This window comes from Lepisosteus platostomus, unplaced genomic scaffold (assembly GCF_059453375.1).
Source record: "Lepisosteus platostomus isolate fLepPlt1 unplaced genomic scaffold, fLepPlt1.hap1 Scaffold_46_H1, whole genome shotgun sequence".
NCBI classification, from domain to species: Eukaryota; Metazoa; Chordata; class Actinopteri; order Semionotiformes; family Lepisosteidae; genus Lepisosteus; species Lepisosteus platostomus.
Window position 1 is genome coordinate 391,034 of NW_028291666.1, and position 20,661 is coordinate 411,694.

The 20,661-nt window shown below is 43.6% G+C and overlaps 5 non-coding genes across 5 annotated transcripts; 3 read left to right on the forward strand and 2 right to left on the reverse strand.

Moving 5' to 3' along the window:
* The first annotated feature begins 11,941 nt into the window (after positions 1-11,941).
* trnas-aga (transfer RNA serine (anticodon AGA)) lies at positions 11,942-12,023 on the forward strand. Its single transcript has one exon. It is a non-coding gene; the product is annotated as a tRNA-Ser (tRNA).
* Positions 12,024-12,236: 213 nt separating this feature from the next.
* On the forward strand, positions 12,237-12,307 carry trnag-gcc (transfer RNA glycine (anticodon GCC)). The gene has a single exon. It is a non-coding gene; the product is annotated as a tRNA-Gly (tRNA).
* A 5,124-nt stretch (positions 12,308-17,431) lies between these two features.
* On the reverse strand, positions 17,432-17,573 carry LOC148633634 (U4 spliceosomal RNA). The gene has a single exon (XR_015933932.1). It is a non-coding gene; the product is annotated as a U4 spliceosomal RNA (small nuclear RNA).
* A 1,292-nt stretch (positions 17,574-18,865) lies between these two features.
* Positions 18,866-18,984, forward strand: LOC148633635 (5S ribosomal RNA). Its single transcript, XR_015933896.1, has one exon. It is a non-coding gene; the product is annotated as a 5S ribosomal RNA (ribosomal RNA).
* A 637-nt stretch (positions 18,985-19,621) lies between these two features.
* On the reverse strand, positions 19,622-19,785 carry LOC148633636 (U1 spliceosomal RNA). The gene has a single exon (XR_015933891.1). It is a non-coding gene; the product is annotated as a U1 spliceosomal RNA (small nuclear RNA).
* Between the last annotated feature and the right edge of the window lie 876 nt (positions 19,786-20,661).

The window sequence follows — 20,661 nt, forward strand, 5'->3', positions numbered from 1 at the left end:
ATTCCTAGACTTAGATAATGTCTCCTACCGTGTTTATACATACTCCAGATGTTATTCATCCTGTTTGTATCCAACGCTGGTTCCGGTATGAATTCTCGAGGAGTAATGTGGACATTTAAGATTAATGTTCTAATGGCAAGGGACATCACTTAACTCTGTTTTGTTTTGAAGGCAACAACGCCTCAGGACCTCGTGACCTTCAAAAAGGGGGGATATGTAGCGGCGAGGCTTATTAATAAGGCAGAATTAAGTGTTCTGAGCCTTCCCAAATGAGGCCCCATTTCTCTGTTCATCTCTGTGGTGCAGCCACAGAGAAACTGTTCTGCAGGGTGATTTAAGGTCCTAGGACAGCTCCCAAAGGGGGATGCACTTAGCTAAGCCTGGCTATCATGATCAATGGTCATCCATTGGCGCCTATCTGTCTAGGGAGTGCCAGTTGGACATCTGGACTGCATTACTAAGTGTCAGGACTAAGTGACTCATATCTCACCTTGATCAATCAATCAGGGACTGGTAGGGCCGAGTAACCCACGTGGGACTCTGATGCCCATGGAACTTTCAGCCAATCAATGAGCTGAAGTTCCTCCAGGTAAAAACAGGCAACACAGAGAGCCTGTGAGATTCAGTAAGATTCAGAAGGGAGGATTCAGAGGATTCTGTGGACAATTCTAAAGGGAATTCAAAGGAGAATTCCAGGGCAGGACGGCCCAGGAGCAGAAGGCTCCCAAGGGCAGGACATTCTCGCAGCGTGCCTCCTGACCATCCTGAGACTCAGCCCGGACAACCACGGAACGGCCAGTGTGTACGAGTGCCAGAACTTTCCTTTGTTCTAAGAGTCTAGAGCGGAGGTTGCCAGAGAATAACCAGAGGATCCACCCGAGGTTAGCACCAGCAGCAGGCCTTGTGAACAGGTCAGAACTGTGGACAGCTGAATCACTATTCAGAACTAGCTCTTCATCAGAAACGAACCGGTCCTCTTCCTGACTTGCTGGGACCCACAGTCATCTTTTCTCCTGTGCACAAACTTTGCTAGTTAAAGCCAACAGTGAGCATCAGCAGTGCAGCGTCGCAAGCCGCACAGCACAGCCTGGCACGGAGCCAGAGAGCGCGGATTGGACAGCAACAGCCTGCAACTGTTTCTTTGTGCCCGCAGGAAGATCTGAATCCCCAAAGATTGGATGAGTATTCAACTTCAATGCATTACAGCTCGAGAATTCAATTGTTATCCCAACCAGTTGATATCAATTTAATTCCTAAGAGTTATGTACTTGTTTGAGTATCTAATGTAGAAGTTATAACCAAGTTCATTAACGAAACGGTCTTAATGAATGATATACTGAACGTATGTCCTCTTGATATGTGTAACACTTCGTAACTGACTGAATATATATCTTTTGTATTCTGATAACCCTCTTGATAAGATCTGTTAGGTTTACATGCATATTTTATGTATTAATAAATGTATCCTCGTGTATTAGTACCTGTGTGTGCGCGTTGTTTGAGTTGTATCACATGGTTGGATTGTAAAGCTATCAAAAGAATCAACTTTGTGATTTACTGCTACAATTAATAATTGTCTCAGTAAATGCCCAAACCCTACAGAACTGGTGCCTTCAGAGAGCCACTACATTTAATTTTGCTATGGCAACATTACATATTTGGCGTCCCTGAGCCGGTTTTCTTACATGTGAAAATAACATTTTAGCATCATATTATTACATACAGGTCTCTAGCTTCAACACAGTGATATATATATATACTCAGTGATTTATTGGTACATGCCCAGGTCAATAATCAGAATGAGGATTTATTTCCAGACGGGCTACAGGTAGTGTTGTGAAATACTTCAACACACTGGATCGCAGATTTAGACCCCCTGCACTCTTACTCCTTAAAAGACAAAGAAATGAAGATATGTAGCAATTACATTGCAGCAGGGCTGACAGTGACTTAATGCTTATACTAGTGGACTTCTGGTACCTTTAGGGTACGGTGTTCCCTGAAGGGCTCTCAAACCCCGCATTTCAGATGCCTAGCTGTTTCGCTGATGTGTTGCACCTCAGAATCACTTTTAAACCTTACCTCTGGTATCTTTAATCCCTATTGCTCAACGCATGGTGAAAGTATTGCATAAATGTGTCTGAAAATGAGCAATGGGCACCTGAGAGACTCATTTGCCTGTTTCACAAATGATCATATTTGACTAGAGATTCTGTTTGGGATTCAGTTGTGCATTCTGACAGCAATCGCTTTCAAAAAACGATACATTCTGGATGAGGTCAAGGTGCAGGAACACTGTATTTAGGATGTGTTTGCACTTATTCTGTGTCTCTAGCTTCAACACAGCGATATATGTATATGCTCACTGATTTTTTGGTACATGCCCAGGGCAATAATCATTATGAGGATTTATTTCCATATGTGCTAGAGGTAGTGTTGTGAAATTCTTCAACACACTGGATCGCAGGTTTAAACCCCCTGCACTCTTACTCCTTAAATACCAACAAATGCAGATATGTAGCAATCATATTGTAGCGGACACTCATTTGCCTGTTTCACAAATGATCATATTTTACTAGAGATTCTGTTTGGGATACGGATGTGCATTCTGACAACAATCTCTTTCAAAATATGATTTTACCTTATCGCAGCTTTGCCCTTCTTGCCTCTTTGGAAAATATCTCCATCTTGTGGTCGTTGTTGGTAATGTCTAGACAATATCTCCATCTTGTGGTCGTTGTTGGTAATGTCTAGACAACATCTCCATCTTGTGGTCGTTGTTGGTAATGTCTTCTTATGCCCTTTTTTATTTTAATTCTCTATTAGTTGATTCTAGTATCTCTACAATGGAGCTGAAAATTTTCCAGAAAGTGGTTGCAAGCCCGATATCATGCGAAGAAACTTCAGGATTCGGGGATCAGTCAATGGATTTTCTTCAAAGTTGGATTTTTGCACTCTGTGGACCAAGAGATGTTGTTCTATAATGTTTTTTTTTTTCAAATTTAAAAATATCATTTTTTCATGGAGCTTTGAATGGGATGGATTCACCCTCCTTTAGCCAGGACAGAGCTCCAGGAGCCTGGGTAGGATTCTAGCTTTCTCCCCTTGCAGGCACCTGGCACAGAAGACAATATTTTTTTCCTTAAAATCTTTTTTTTGTGTGTTCCTTGTTGTTCCAAACTTAATTTTAATCACTTTTAATTAGAGATTTTATTAAAAATAGTGCAATAAATGACTAATTTCACAAAAATTAATGTAATATAAAACGGATGTTTTCAACTTTATTGTAGTGTTTTAGAAACTAATATGTCTTCAAAAATGGTTGTTTTTCACTCCTATGAATGAAAACTGTTGTTATATGATGTTTTTTTTTTTCAAATTTTAAATGATCATTTTTTCATGGAGCTTTGAAGGGGATGGATTCACCCTCCTTTAGCCAGGACAGAGCTCCAGGAGCCTGGGTAGGATTCTAGCTTTCTCCCCTTGCAGGCACCTGGCACAGAAGACATCATTTTTTTCCTTAAAATCTTTTTTTTTTGTGTTCCTTGTTGCTCCAAACTTAATTCTATTCACTTTTAATTAGAGATTATATTAAAAATAGTGCAATAAATGACTAATTTCACTAAAAATACTAAAAGTAATATAAAACGGATGTTTTTAACTTTATTGTAGTGTTTTAGAAACTAATATGTCTTCAAAAATGGTTATTTTTCACTCCTAGGAATGAAAGCTGTTGTTATATGATGTTTATTTTCAAATTTTGAAAAAGCAAAGGATTCTAGCTTTCTCCCCTTGCAGGCATCGGACACAGAGAACCTCATGGTTTTCCTAAAAATCATTTTTTATGTTCCCTGGTGTTCCAAACTTAGTTTTAATCCATTTTAATTTGTTATGTTACAAACAGGGTAATAAAGTCTTAATTGGACTATAACTAATGTCATATTGTCTGCTACAAAACTGATATTTTCAGCTCTATTGTAGAGATTCTAGAATCAACTAATAAAGAATTGAAATAAAAAAGGGCATAAGAAGACATTACCAACAACGACCACATGATGGAGATATTGTCTAGACATTACCAACAACGACCACAAGATGGAGATATTGTCTAAACACTACCAACAACGACCACAAGATGGAGATATTTTCCAAAGAGGCAAGAGGGGCAAAGCTGCGATAAGGTAAAATCATTTTTTGAAAGAGATTGTTGTCAGAATGCACATCCGTATCCCAAACAGAATCTCTAGTAAAATATGATCATTTGTGAAACAGGCAAATGAGTGTCCGCTACAATATGATTGCTACATATCTGCATTTGTTGGTATTTAAGGAGTAAGAGTGCAGGTTTAAACCTGCGATCCAGTGTGTTGAAGAATTTCACAACACTACCTCTAGCACATATGGAAATAAATCCTCATAATGATTATTGCCCTGGGCATGTACCAAAAAATCAGTGAGCATATATATATATATCACTGGGTTGAAGCTAGAAACACAGAATAACTGCAAACACATCCTAAATACAGTGTTCCAGCACCTTTGACCTCATCCAGAACGTATCATTTCTTGAAAGGGATTGCTGTCCGAATGCACATCTGAATCCCAAACAGAATCTCTAGTAAAATACGATCATTTGTGAAACAGGCAAATGACTGTCTCAGGGGCCCATTTCTCATTGTCAGACACATGTATGCAATGCTTTCACTGTGCATTGAGCAATAGGGATCAAAAACACAGCAGGTAAGGTTAGAAGTCATGTTCTATGATCATTTCTTTCAGCATTAGGGACTAAATATACTAAACGTATGATGCTAAAATGTTATTTTTACATATATTAATGTAATAAATGATTGCTTATGCTTTATAAACAAATCTAATTATAATAAAAGCTTAAGTTTTGTATTTATCTTGTACCATAGAACATGATTTTCTTTGTATTTCAAGCCCACAAAGTGTCCAAATGATGAACCTTTGACCTCATCCAGAACGTATCATTTCTTGAAAGGGATTGCTGTCCGAATGCACATCTGAATCCCAAACAGAATCTCTAGTAAAATACGATCATTTGTGAAACAGGCAAATGACTGTCTCAGGGGCCCATTTCTCATTGTCAGACACATGTATGCAATGCTTTCACTGTGCATTGAGCAATAGGGATCAAAAACAGAATGGAAACAGACATGGAAACCAACAAGGATGGGATTTGAACCCATGCGTGCAAAGCACAATGGACTAGCAATCCATCGCCTTAACCACTCGGCCACCTCGTCAACAAAACTGGGCTGTCCCAACTGGGTTGGCGCGCTCCAGATGATCTTTTTCTTTTTTTTCCCTCGTACTCGAGGGTCATTTTCCTGTTCCACATGCGATTTCAACATTTTCCTTGGGAGATGTCAAGCCAGCAAGCCACTGCTGTGGTTCAGTGGCCAGCTTGGAGTTCAGTGGCCCTGTTGTACACAGAAAGCACATTGAGCTCCTTGGACATGAAAAGTTCCAGATAAAAGCCATTTGTCATCCTTTCTCTTGGTGTCGATGTTGCTATTGTATGTAAAGGTGGCAACTTGCTCAGCGAGCAGGCGGAGCACACACCGAATGCAGATGTGTCTGAGTGGTGTGTCCAAGTGGCTGCAAAAGGACAGCACTCCCGGGGTGCTGTGGCTTAGTTGGTTAAAGCGCCTGTCTAGTAAACAGGAGACCCTGGGTCTGAATCCCAGTGGATAACTGCCTGCGGCTAGACTTAATTAAATGCAAGTATTCATTTCCTGTCTTTAACACGACTTGTTTTTCTTAAAATGGATGCAACTTGCAAAACATGAAATACAAACCTTGCTAATCAGCGCTAGCAGCTGGCAAAAAAAAAAGAAGTCAGCAATGTTTTTTTTCTTTAACCTTAACCCTGCTAATGGAGAAGAGTTAAACGACCGAGTCTATGCAGCTTAAACGGTGCGCACGTCGGGTTCTTAGCTGAAAGGGTGGTAAATCACGCTCACCCCACTCCTTAATCTTTTAAAGAGGATACAAAATTGAACCTAGTCGCCACATCACATACATCCTGTTCAATGATAAAAAGGTAACATCTATCCTCGCTCCAGAGTAAATCTCACGTTGAGGGCATATTTTTTTTTTCACTTTACCGTGAATCGGGCTCGGCTGCACAGAGGAGAGAGCAGAGCAATGAGGTCACGGGGACAGGGGAGTCACACGCTGGCGGTTTGAATACGCGGAAGATCACTGAGGGATCCACAGTATATGGACCCTCCGTGCGCAATCAGTCCGCACTCCGAACTCTGAATCCTGCCATCCGAGTTAAGATCTCGGCAGAACCTGAAGCGCAGTTCCTTCTTAAAACGTAATCTGGTGAGCATTTCTAGAATCGTACTTGTATAGATGCAGCCTTTAATGTGTTGCTAGGTTAAAATTGATGACTTCTTGTATTTCAATAGGCAACTGCCCTCTTGATTTCAGATTGAATTTCTTTATTACAGGGGCGCTTTTATGATGACAGAGTCATGTTCAGGTACTTTGCTTGATGGAGGAAGCTCATTTCGGACTCTGTGATCTGCTCACCTGGAAAGGTCTGCTGTACTACTACAAGAGAGAAGTAGAGTCTGGAAGAAGGGACAATTTTATGATGCTTTGGAAGGTAGTTTTTTTTTTCTTTGAAATCGAAATGAATCAGAATATCAGAGCAAAAGACAAACTCTTGGTTTGGTTTAAAGAGATATGGTTTTAAAACAGACAAAATGTAGAAAACAGGTGTTTCTCACTTTTGGAAAAGAATGGACCGGGGGTATTTTACTAGTTGCAGTGCTGAGCTCACCGGGTTGCAGTCCTGCAGTGTTGCACCAGGGTCAGTGGTGCAATGGATAACACGTCTGACTACGGATCAGGAGATTGTAGGTTCGACTTCTGCCTGGCTCGGGTCGTTTTTAAACGCATCAGGCTACTCCCTAAGTAGCCTGTGCTACTTACTGTATTGTAATCGTACCCAGTAAGAGATTTCCTTCATGTAAATGAACTGCACCTGACAGCTTTAGAAAAACACCTGGGCTCAGTACGGTGCTGAGAGCTCAGCGTTGCTGTTGTTCTAATTAGCACGCACTGCATCGGCTATGAACCCGAACTTTTCAATTATTCCGATCAGTAAGTCAACACGTAGTCCACATGAAAGGTAGAAATATTCTCTTGTCTGTCTCTTGTTTGTATAGAACTGAATGTCCCTGACAATGTACTGTTAGTTTTAATTGAAGAACGGCATTTGTGTTCAAATATACCAGACAAGTTTACGTAACTGCTCATGCGACACTCAGTTGTAATTAGTCAAGAAATAAAGTCGAACAACAGCTGCGGGTTTGATTCTGAACGTATGAGATTGCAGCGCCTTTTACTTCCATTGACAAATGATAGAGATTCGAAGAGAGATCCTTCAGACCAACAAGCAAACCCACGGCTATTTCGGTTTTCTATCTAGGCAACGTTGGTGTCTGCGATAGGATACATGAAAGCGTGATGCAATTTCTGTGGCTACATTTGTTGCACATCATGCACAGTAAGAGTGTTTCTAACACCAAATAAAAAGTCAACAATTAGCGATCACGCCTTCTCCTCAGTTAACCCACTGAAACCCTTGCTGTTAACAGTTCTTTAATGCGTGCTTTACGAGCACCTACATATCGTGTCGGTTCTTTCAGCTTTATTCATTAGGTTTTCAAAGGCATAAGTAGAGCACCAGAGGTGCGATCGCAGAATGTGTGGTAATCTGAAGACCTGCTTTCCATGGCAGCGGGTCCAAGCGATTTAGCATTTTTATAGTACCGGGAAAGGAGAAGCGGCACTTTGCCTTTGCCGCGCAGGCACAAGGCGACGTGCGGCAGACGCCGGAGTCGGCAAGTTCCGAACCTGCGCGGGGAAGCCCCAACGCATTTCGAGTCCATCGCCTTAACCACTCGGCCGTGACAAAAGCGAGCTCGCTGCCGCCGCATTCCTCCTATAATCTAACACGGAGTGCGAAGTCGCTGCGGAAACCTTTTTAAAGTCGCTCTCCGTTAAAAAAAAAAATACCTTTCACAAGATTCGTGCCGGCAGACAGACATGCCTCAGAGGGTTTAAGGCTGGCTTCACGTTCAAATGATGAAGTCCCCCAGTCCGGATGTCAAAATGCAACTTTGGCAGACAGAAAAAACATCAACAAACCACAAATGTGGACAAGGATTTTACAAGCTGCACCACACTGCACTTTCCAAAGCATTTACATTCGTGTTAGACGCAGGAATTGCCTTTGATTTGCGCGCTTACGAACGCCATGGAAAACGAAACAAAACTAAAGCCCTCAGCTCCTGCACTTGATTATAATGCCGTTACGTGTCGAAGCAGGAATTTACGTCATCCTACCACTGCAACACGGGGAATAGAGGGAAATGAGAACAATCTACGAATTGTCTCTAAACAGTCCCTACAGTTGTAAGACGCCTGGAAGCGTGCACCCCCATCATTAATCTTTGCGCATCTGTGCAAGGTAAACTCTGGAGCAGTCTCTGAAACGGCTCAAAGGAAACACGTGATTGATTCCATGTGCATCTGGGGTTCATTTCTTATTTACATTTAATTCAAGGGAAAGGCTTGGGTCAGTTTCAGACGGCCTCCAACAGCGAGATTCAAGCGTCCCACCTTCAGCCCAATCTGCGCCGCCAGAACGCCAATGGCTCCTCTGGTCTCCGGGGTGCGGTTGTGACTCCGTAACCTAAAGTGTTGGTGGCAGACAAATGGAGACTAACAGGTGATGTCCTAGGACATGACTACATTGTGACACTCGGTGGGGATGGTGACCATTGCTTGGAAAAGAGTGCGAGGCCCCTTTAGAAAAACATTTTGTTAACAGGCATTCTGCCTCAGCCTAAACACCTATAGCTTGCAAAGCACATGCTATTAGACAGGCACCTCTGCAAGACCTTAAGAGTCTCTTAAACTAGTGATAGAAAGGTGTTCCCAATAGGCGATGTTCGGCTTTCAAATCATCTCTCCGTGGAAGCGCCGAGATGCAGCTGTTTAAGGCTTAGAAGCAGCTGACTGTTTCACTACCTAGCTGATCACTGTCAGTCAGGGAGCTCAGAGGTGAAAAGCCTGTCTGAGAGACAATTGGTCGTCGATCAGTTCAATATGTTCCGTACCAGCTCGGCGCACCTGAGATCATCTTGGTAGCCGTGTAGCTCAGATGAGTGAGAGCGTGTGTGTGTGTACCACCGTGATTGGATGCCGGTCCTTCTCAGGTCACAGTAAACCTTCTGCTGCCTAACTTCCCTAATTTTGGGGATCCCTTTGAAAAAGCAAAGGAAAAAAAAAACTGGCTCTCATCAGCGTGATTGACCCTCCCCAGTGTGCCCCAGTGGCCTAATGGCTAAGACACTGGCCTCCTAAAACAGCGATTGTGGGTTTGAGTCCCATCTGGGGTGCTCCTGTCCCATTTTGAGCGTACAAATGTCCTTGTGATTTGCAAAGCTACAACCCCACCTTACTCAGTGAGCGTCTCTGCTTTTCTCTCACATACAGTTGGGAGAAAAACTTTTGTAAACAGCCCTTCGGAATGATGTGGATTTCTGCATGAATGGCTCCTAACATGTGATCTTATCTTTATCTAAGTCATAATAATTAATAAAGAGAGTCTGATTTCACAAACAACACACGCCCAACATTTGACATTGCTGTTTCTTTATTGACCAAATGGTTTAAACAATCAAGGTCATTGATGGAAAAAGTATGTGAACCCTTATATTAAGGAGCTAGTGGAACCTCCTTTATGACAAAAACCTCAATCCCCACTTTCTGTAGCGGCTGGTCAGACCTGAGCAGCGGTTAGGAAGTATTTTGGCCTATTCCTCTATGCAAAACTGTTTCAGTTCATGTATATTTTTGGGATGTCTTGCGCTGAACGGCCTGCTTCAGATCACGCCACAGCACTTCAATGGGATTGGGGTCAGGACTCTTACTTGGCCATCCCAAAATATGGAATTTCTTCTGTTTCAGCCACTCTGTTGTTGATGTACTCCTTTGTTTTTGTCATGCTGCATGACCCAGCGTCTTTCGAGTTTTAGATCACAGGCAGACACCCTGACATTCTGCTGTAGAATTTCCTGATACATCTTGGAATTCATCGGTCCCTCGATGATTGCAAGCCGTACAGCCTCCGCCATGCTTCCCAGGTGGGATGAGGTTTTGGAGTTGGTATACAGTGTTTTGTTATCTCCAAACATAACGCTGTGCACATTTACCAACAAGTTCAACTTTTGTCACGTCTGTCCACAGAACATTGTTCCAGGACTTGCTGTGGAACATCCATGTGGTCTTTAGCAAACTTGAGAGGGGCAGTGGTGGTTTTTTTTGGGGGGAGAGCAGTGGTTTCCTCCGTGGTGACCTCGCATGATCACCACTCAGATTTCTGTTCAGATTTCTTCTTATGGTGGACTCATGGACACAGACGTAAGACAAAGTCAACCACCTGTTCGCTAGATCCCATACCCACTCAGCTAGTCAAAGATTCCCTCGAAGGACTGGCAGGACCTATAATTAGTATGATGAATGCATCGCTTGCGTCAGGCGTTGTACCTGATCAATTTAAGGTAGCGGTTGTTAGACCGCTCCTTAAGAAGTCAAATTTGGATCCACAAGTTCTTAACAACTACAGGCCTGTCTCAAAGGTCCCATTTCAATCTAAAAGTTTTGAGAGAATAGTTGTTGCCCAACGTCAATCGTATCTGGATTCAAATAATATACTTGAGAAATTTCAGTCTGGTTTCTGAAACAGCATTAACAAGAGCCTTAAATGATATTCTCTTAGCTACTGATGCGCGGAATGCAACAGTGCTAGGTTGCAACAGTGCTAGGAATGCAAACGTTAGGTTGCGCTTCTTCATGCTGCATGGTCGGCATGAGTGGAGCTTTTTAAACGTCTGTACTTAGTGCGCCTCATAAGAAATCGTTTGTCCCCGTTCAAAAGAGATTGTGCGATGTCCTGCAGCGTTCGCAAAGCAAACCTTTGACAGTTTGAAAAGAGGAATTTATTCTGCTTCCTGTGCGTGCAGTAGTTACAAAGTTGAACGTCTTTACACGATCTGCTGCAGTTTTCAGTGGGCGGGCTTTGTCAGATGGCTTGGAAAAACGCACTGTGTTTCGGCTCGGGAAACATCATGAGCAGTGTCCTGCATGTTTTCTGTGTATAGCTGTCTTTTAACGCATACAGAATTCATTCGAAATCATTGATTTCTCCAATTAACAAAGGTCCCTTAAAGGATGAGTCAAAGTAACGTCTAATCGGATTAGTTTCCTTAGAGCTGGTTTAGAGTTTGCTCAAGAGTTTACCTTTCACAGATGCGCAAAGAAGAATGTTGGCGGTGCACGCTTCAAGCCGCCTTACAGCTGTAGGGAGTGATTCGAGACGATTCGTGGCGTGTGCTCGTTCCCATATACCGTACACCCCGGGGTGCAGTGCTAGGATGACGTATAATACCGCTTGGGCAAGTAACGGCGTTATACGCAAGTGCGGGACGTGAGGGTTTTCGTTTGTTCGTTTTGTTTTGCTCTGCTTTGCTTTGTTTTGCTTTCCATCGCGTTGGTAAGAGCGTAAATAAAAAGGTGATTCCTGCGTCTACCACTAATGTAAGAGCTATTTCAAGTGCGACGTGGTGCGGCTTTTCAAATGCTTGTGGGCATTTCTCTGTTGTTGATTCTTTTTTTGTGTGTAACAAAGTGGCATTTTCATGTCCGGACGGGGAGACTTTATCATTCCGACATGAAGCCACCCTTAAGTCCTCTGAGGCGTGTCTGTCTGCAAGGCTTGTATTTTGGAAATGTTTTTTTGAAACGGAGAACGACTTTGAAATAGGCTTCCGCCGGCGCCTCGCGATCCAGGTAAGATTGTAGCAAGAACGCAGCGGCAGTGGGGCTTGCTGTAGTCGTGGCCGAGTGGTTAAGGCGATGGACTAGAAATCCATTGGGGTCTCCCCGCGCATGTTCGAATCCTGCCGACTACGTTATCCGCCTCCAGGCGGTGTGTTTCGGCGCAAGCAAAGAAGCGCGCCTCTTTGCTGTTCCTGGTGGTTTTAAAACGCCCAATCGCTTGTACCCGCTGCCTTGGAAATAAGTTCTTCAGCGTCCGCGAATGGCATTTTGCAGCTGGAAGCAGATGTCGACGCGTTTTGCACAGAGCACCAAAAAAGCGTCTTTTTTGAAGGCCCAGGCACTGAGCATTGGTGGTTCAGTGGTAGAATTCTCGCCTGCCATGCGGGAGGCTCGGGTTCGATTCCCGGCCAATGCAGTGGCTTTTGCAGCGAGCGGCTCCATCACTTGCATCCCCTTGCAACTCGCAACTCAAAAAACCCACTGAAGCTAAGCAGGTGTGAGCCAGGTCAGTACCCGGATGAGGGTGAGCTACAGGGGAAAACAAAGCTTCCAGCTGGAAGCGGTGTTAATGGTGCCGGCGGTGGGGCGCTCACCCTGAGGTCTGTGCGGGTCCCAATGCCCCAGTATAGTGACGGAGATGCTGTGTTGTAAAAGGGCGCTGTCTTTTGGATGAGATGTAAAACCGAGGTCACAGCGCTCTGTGGTCATTCAAAATGACCACCAAAACCTTTGACAAAAGCTCTTGGTAATTGATGGTCTTCAATAATGCTTCTCCTTTAGGTACATTTTAAATCAGCTGAAAAATGCTGTGAAATGGGGGGGCACTTCAGGCCAGTGTAGGATTTGGGTTACAAGAACCATGAAACTGCACGAGAAAGCCCGTACACTGAATTACATGGCTTTCTATTCAAAGGAGGACAAAAGAAATTCCCTGAGTTTGATTTTTTGCAGCACAGAGAGGAGCACTGTCGTGAGGCCGGTTAGCTCAGTTGGTTAGAGCGTGGTGCTAATAACGCCAAGGTCGCGGGTTTGACCCTGTACGGGCCAAGTCTAGGTCCAGGTCCCTGTTTGTGAAACAGGCAAATGACTGTCTCAGGGGCCCATTCCTCATTCTCAAGACACATGTATGCAGTATGTACACCGTGCATTGAGCAACAGGGACTGAATACACCACAGGTAAGGTTAGAAGTCATTCTGAGGTGCCACATGTGAGGGATACAGCTAGGCATCCGAAATGTAGGGTTTGAGACCCTTCAGGAGTACTGCATCCTTTGAGACAGACCCGTGCATGTTAAACAAATGATCATTTCTTTCGGCATTAGGGACTAAATATACTAAACATATGATGCTAAAATGTTATTTTCACATATATTAATGTAATAAATGATTGCTTATGCTTTATAAACAAATCTAATTAAAATAAAAGCTTAAGTTTTGTATTTATCTTGTACCATAGAACATGATTTTCTTTGTATTTCAAGCCCACAAAGTGTCCAAATGACGCACTACATGATATAAGGAAGATTATCACATGCATATCGGTATTATCTTTCTTATGAAAATGCATTCCTTTCATTACCTTTTACTTTTTAAAATGAACTCAAATTGAGTATAATGTAATAATTTAAGTAGAATAGATAGTAATAATATAATGATCCAGTGTTTTGCACTACTTCACTGCTTCACTGCTCTATGCCATCTGGAAATAAATCCTCAGACTGCTTACTGCCCTGGGCATGTACCAATAAATTAAAGGAGCACATCTGTTTATCACTGCGTTGAAGCAGGAGACACACAGTCTCTGCAAACACATCCTAGATACAGTGTTCCAGCACCTTTGACCTCATCCAGAACGTATCATTTCTTGAAACGGATTGCTGTCCGAATGCACATCTGAATCCCAAACAGAATCTCTAGTAAAATACGATCATTTGTGAAACAGGCAAATGACTGTCTCAGGGGCCCATTCCTCATTGTCAGACACATGTATGGAATGCTTTCACCGTGCATTGAGCAATAGGGATTAAAAACACCGCAGGTAAGGTTAGATGTCATGTTCTATGATCATTTCTTTCAGCATTAGGGACTAAATATACTAAATGTATGATGCTAAAATGTTATTTTCACATATATTAATGTAATAAATGATTGCTTATGCTTCATAAACAAATCTAATTAAAATAAAAGCTTAAGTTTTGTATTTATCTTGTACCATAGAACATGATTTGCTTTGTATTTCAAGCCCACAAAGTGTCCAAATGTTCTATGATCATTTCTTTCAGCATTAGGGACTAAATATACCAAACGTATGATGCTAAAATCCTGAAAAAAGGATGTGCTCCATCTCGTCAGTAGATTGGATTCCAAAACTGATTTGGGTCAATATACATTACCTTTGAAATTAAAGTACAGTCTACTGTAGGGAACCATCAACTTAGAAAGCATTGGCCTTCCCTGGGGGTCAGGTAGGTGCAAAAGATAAACCTTTATCCTATCTTTATCTTAAGATAAGCGGCCAAGCAGTATTTTTCCAAGTTTCACCAAGCACATCATGTTGCCATAGTAGACAAAGTTCTATAAAATGTTAAATAACTTTTAAAAAAAGCATCTTGGTCTTACAGTACTGTACAAGGTGAATTAAACTGTCCCTGGTAATAAAAAGTAATTAGAAGAATCTCAGAAACTTTATCTCTAGAAACATTAGCTGTTTTATATCATGTAATTTAGTGTGATGTTGTCAGAATTCAAGGACATTATCACACACAGAAATTGGTTCAGTTAAATCTAAAAAACACAGCTAAACATGGGTTTAAATGTAACAGAAGTCTTACCTCTTGTCAAAAGATTTAATTCAAGAAGCGATGTAATAAATGATTGCTTATGCTTTATAAAGAAATCTAATTAAAATAAAAGCTTAAGTTTTGTATTTATCTTGTACCATAGAACATGATTTTCTTTGTATTTCAAGCCCACAAAGTGTCCAAATGATGCACTACATGATATAAGGAAGATTATCACATGCATATCGGTATTATCTTTCTTATGAAAATGCATTCCTTTCATTACCTTTTACTTTTTAAAATGAACTCAAATTGTGTATAATGTAATAATTTAAGTAGAATAGATTCAGGTAGGAAATATAGAGTCATGATGTTTATGGCTGACATCATTTCACATGGGTGAATTTTAAGCTAAGAAATAAAAACATTTACAATGAAGATACCATTGCTTAATTTTAAATGCCTTTAAAAAATAAATACCTCCTGAGAATAATTTGCCACTCCCAGATCCTTGGTAAGCTACTGTTTGAATCCAATCAGGAGAGGAGCATCCAGGGAGTGCTTTCTATAGAGTCCAGCTTGGGCCACTCTCTTCCGGCCTGCTGATACTTTTTAACTACTCAGGGCCTGTAAGGATATAAAACACCGGTTTAAACATTTTATACCTATAAGACAAATTAGAATTTTAGAAAAAATAGATACATCTGAAAAATAAAAAGTCTTACTGCTGATAGAGTTCTTCAGAGCTCACATCTTCCCCTTCCTTATCCGCTTCTGTTTCAGTTTCTAGAGCAGCCTCTGGCATCTCTTCCTCCTGGACAGCGGCCTCTTGCTCAGGGCCGCTGGAATGCAGGTAGATTCTTTTCAACATGCTTTTACATAATATGTTGTAACAATGATTTCAAAAAGAAACTACAGAAGCCTTACAGATTAAAAATATCTCACCTTGCCAATGTGTCTTCAGGCTTCCCATGTACAAAAAGGCCCAAGGACTCTAGCAGTCTTACAACCACTATCCTGTTTGCCTCACCAGACACGATCTCTATTCTGTGGTAATCCACGATGACCCCGTTCTTCAGGTGATTCATCATGTCCTCCCTCGCCTGTTGAGAGGCCATCCTGATCTTTTCTGCCGTGGCGTGCTTCATACACGCCCTCTTCAAGTGAGCAGGAAGCTGATCAAGAGTATTCAGGCACATCTTGCACACCAGGGGAATCCTCGCGGGTTTCCTTTGAAAATAAATAATACCATCTGTGTATAGAAACAAGCTAAGACTGATTTCTTAAATTATCCTTAATTTTCTCTCTCATAGTTTGAGCATAAATATTTTATTGCATTTATATAAGAATTGCTCATTGCTCCTAAATAAATAATGGTTTCATAAAAAAGTGAACACTTACTTGGTCTCAGTCACAGACTTTCCAATAGAAGCCATTGTGGAGTTCAGCAACTGCAGGTCCTAGAAGTGGGGAAGGAATTTTAAAAGAGAAATTGAATTACAATACAGAAGGAATGGCTGAGGGATCACTGAAATATATATATACAAATTCCAAAGACTGAGTCCATATAGAAACAACTACCTTTCATTTTCAGTATAAGAAAAAAAAAACATTATCTTCCAAAGCATCATAAAATTGTCCCTTCTTCCAGACTCTACTTCTCTCTTGTAGTAGTATAGCAGACCTTTCCAGGTGAGCAGATCACAGAGTCCGAAATGAGCTTCCTCCATCAAGCAAAGTACCTGAACATGACACTGTCTTCATAAAAGCGCCCCTGTAATAAAGAAATTAAATCCGAAATCAAGAGGGCAGTTGCCTACTGAAATACAAGAAGTCATCAATTTTAACCTAGCAACACATTAAAGGCTGCATCTATACAAGTACGATTCTAGAAATGCTCACCAGATTACGTTTTAAGAAGGAACTGCGCCTCAGGTTCCGCCGAGATCTTAACTCGGATGGCAGGATTCAGAGTCCGGAGTGCGGACTGATGGCGCACGGAGGGTCCATATACTGTGGATCCCTCAGTGATCTTCCGCGTATTCAAACCGCCAGCGTGTGACTCCCCTGTCCCCGTGACCTCATTGCTCTGCTCTCTCCTCTGTGCAGCTGAGCCTGACTCACGGTAAAATGGAAAAAAATATGCCCTCGACGTGAGACCCTTGTTAATTGGAGAAATCAATGATTTCGAATGAATTCTGTATGCGTTAAAAGACAGCTATACACAGAAAACATGCAGGACACTGCTCATGATGTTTCCCGAGCCGAAACACAGTGCGTTTTTCCAAGCCATTTGACAAAGCCCACCCACTGAAAACTGCAGCAGATCGTGTAAAGACGTTCAACTTTGTAACTACTGCACGCACAGGAAGCAGAATAAATTCCTCTTTTCAAACTGTCAAAGGTTTGCTTTGCGAACGCTGCAGGACATCGCACAATCTCTTTTGAATGGGGACAAACGATTTCTTATGGGGCGCAGTAAGTACAGACGTTTAAAATGCTCCACTCATGCCGACGATGCAGCATGAAGAAGCGCAACCTAACGTTTGACAGACAAAAGCCAGGCGCCGCTACGAGCAATATGAAATCATACTGACAGCACACGGCGTATCGCGCTGACACAAAAGTAATCTCGACAGACGCTGTTCTCTGCATAAAGCTGAAAGAGCTAAAGAGCATTTCTGTTGACACGTAACAAGCTCGTTTCTTTCTACCATGATATCACCGTGACCAAATCTGTCTTTAAACACCTTGCTCAGTCTCTGACGAGACTGTCAAAAATTGCTTTCGCCGATTGTATTGCAAACCGGCGGAAGCGGGGTATTGGGAAAAGTTTTCAACTAGCAATAATCGCGCCTCGGCTAAACCTCACAGGCTACGATACTACCACTGCGCAAAGCTGACGGTTGCCAGGCAACCGCGGGGATCCTATGGAAATCGTTATCGATCGTGTCATGGCATGTCGTTGCTATAACGCTTCATATTTGTCGTCTTCTTCTTCTTCTAGCTTGAGGTTTTGAAGAATTTCATGACAGACAAGGGCTCCGTTGGGAACAAAGGGCGTTGTGAGAAAACCGTTGCTTATTTTCAGCAGCAGAAATACAACCCTTTAAATACAAGATGACAGAACAATGACGAAGGGCGTGCCGGGAGGAACTCATGCACTACAGAGGAAAGGGGGCGGGCACGTACAGTTCACATTCAAGCCACAAGTACTCTTCTTGGATGTTGCACAAACAAATCCTAACGTCTTGAAAGCATTGCAGCATGTTTGTGTCCCACTTCCCGTGGCTTCGGGACGACTGACAAGAACGGACAAACACAATCTGTGGCGTTTAGCGTGACATAGTCTTGCAGGCATCGTGCTGTCTCACTGCAATACTATACCGCTGGAGGAAACAGTCCATCTGGCCATGAAACTCATTTGAACGTCTAGCTACAGCAACTAAGAATATCATGATTTATTCAGGATGTGTGGAATCAGCACATCCCGGAGACAGCTTCCGAAATCGTGAGCATTCTCTGGTGGTAGGGGCGTTCAAGATGGCGCTCAGGTGGGAGGTAAAGTTTAGTGGTTGGGGAGTTTTTTTGAGTTTTTCATGACCTGAATGTTAATTTTTGCTTTTTTTGACTACAGAAAAATAAGGACTTAACACTAGTTGTTTAAACTTCAGTTATAATTGAAAGAAAAAAAAACGATTTTTTTTTAGGTTTAAAAAGTCCGATATGAGTAACACTGGGAAAAGAAAAGAGAGTGCTGGGTCTTCGAAGGAGAACTCTAAGATACCTCAATCGTATATGTATAGCACTACAAAAAAATCGATGGCAACTAAAGGGAAAAGTGAAGCAGCTGCAGGGGCAGCAAGAGGGCGGAGGCGCCGCGCGCCCGGCCGACATGTTGGACCGGTGCGCTTTATGTGCTGAAATAAACACGCGACAGCCCCGAAATGTTTCCAGAGTGCTGTGCACTGAAGACTTGCCTGGTGCTCCTCCGTGCAGATTGTTTGTCCTCCTCCAGTGCGGGACGAGCCAACACAAGGGAGCGCATTCGCCAACATCCAGGCACGCAATGCGATTTGGAAAGCAGCTCCTTTCCAAAGAGTTGCACACGAACGATCCTTCAGTCCCGCTTGGGGGGCACGGAGCCCCCGCCACACACAGCTTCAAGTAGCGAGTCAGGCGACAGCGCTTTCGCTTACGGCCACACCACCCTGAACACGCCTGATCTCGTCTGATCTCGGAAGCTAAGCAGGGTCGGGCCTGGTTAGTACTTGGATGGGAGACTGCCTGGGAATACCAGGTGCTGTAAGCTTTTGCTCTCCCGGCCAGCAGGGGTCGCCGTTGGTGCCGTAGGCTTTGGGAGGAAAACCTGCAGGATGGAAAGGTGAGCTATAGCCTCATCTCTAGAGATGTTTTGTTGCTGTGGCATGTGTGTGACCCATATTCAAAAAAAAAAAACCCGTCTGTAAAACGAATATCGAAGCTGCCTCTAAATCTGCAAATGAAGATGAGTCGATAAACCACTCGTTTTTCGTATAACTAGACATATATTCATTTGTTACCGATTTCATTCATTGAGCACGGATACAATAGAGGTACAGCCATTCACTGTTTGACATGTCTGCACTGGTACAGAACCGAGCAATCAGAAAACGGGTGAAACTGTCTTTAGACTCAGCATACAGTACCAAGGCCCCCCATGACCAAATAAAGGCTAACCTCGATAATCAGCCTAAAGAACGCAGACTACAGCAAAACGACTGACTTTGAAAAGGGAATGAACGTCCGGAAGGAGTAGTGGAACTAGCTTGAGATGCTTTTCCGGACCCCTAACTAAAAGCCAGCGAGAACCAGCAGCGGCGTCCACTCCTGTCGAACCGGGATCCTTCCGCAGCCACGCAGCTCGTGGTGTCCTAACCCTCCCGTATCTGATTTTGGACCAAGCACATCAGGGGAGTGCGCGAACGCAGTCCCCCACTACCAGAAATTATGCAGTCGAGATTCCCACATTTGGGGAATTCGCAGGGGTCAGCACAGCCGGAGTGCAATGGCCGAGCCTCGCCCTGGGTGAACCTCTTTCTTGATCAAGGTATCTCCCCTGCCAGGTAAGTATGAGTTGTACAGGCCCTGCAAGCGGCCCGCACCCACAGCACAAATCGCACAGCCTAGGCCACCTCCTCGCCCCGCACGCCACCGCCTCCTGCTGGGCCCACTCTTTCGCACACTCACACGCCACACTAACACTCAAAAGTGTGGGCAAAACGAGAAAACGAGCGCGCCGTTTCCTACACATCTGCAGTCGCCGTTGCGCATTCGCAGCATGTCCCGGGATGCAATTCGGCCTCATTTGCATAACTCCAGACCGGCAGATCGCCACGCAAGCTCGCGACGTGCGCCTGCCACACACCGAACAAACCTTTTCAGCAATTTCCAAAAAACGGGCCTGCTCGCCTGCCCACAAGGCTCCGTCTCTTACCTGCTCTCCTGAGCCTGCTGCCTTCTGTGCTTTTCTCTCGGCACCGCTGCAGTGCACACAACTCCTGCAGCGGGAGGGGGGGAGAAAGTTCCCGCGCTCCGCCGCAGGGAAGGCTCGCTCCGTGCGCACACGTCCTTTCGATGCCAGTCCAACAAGTGCTCCGCATTAGCTGCGTCGGGGCTCCGGCGTGTCGCACCTCACCTCACCTCGCACTGCCCCCTCCTTGAATGTCTGCCGCTGGGCATGCCCCGTTCTCCTCCGCCTTATCTTATCGCGTGTGAGCACCGACAATGGCCACAATGCCGGGGAATGGCACCTGTAAAGTGTTAATTGGGGCACAGGAACAGCCCGTCTCGTCTCGGGGGGGCCGGCTTCAGAGACAATACAGCAAACACAGCGGGGCGGGGGAAGAACACGACACCACACATGCGGGTACATTCAGCTCCGGCGGGAACGAGACATTTGTCGGTCTTTTCAAGTGCCGAGAGCCGAGCAATCCTTCACTTGTATCGT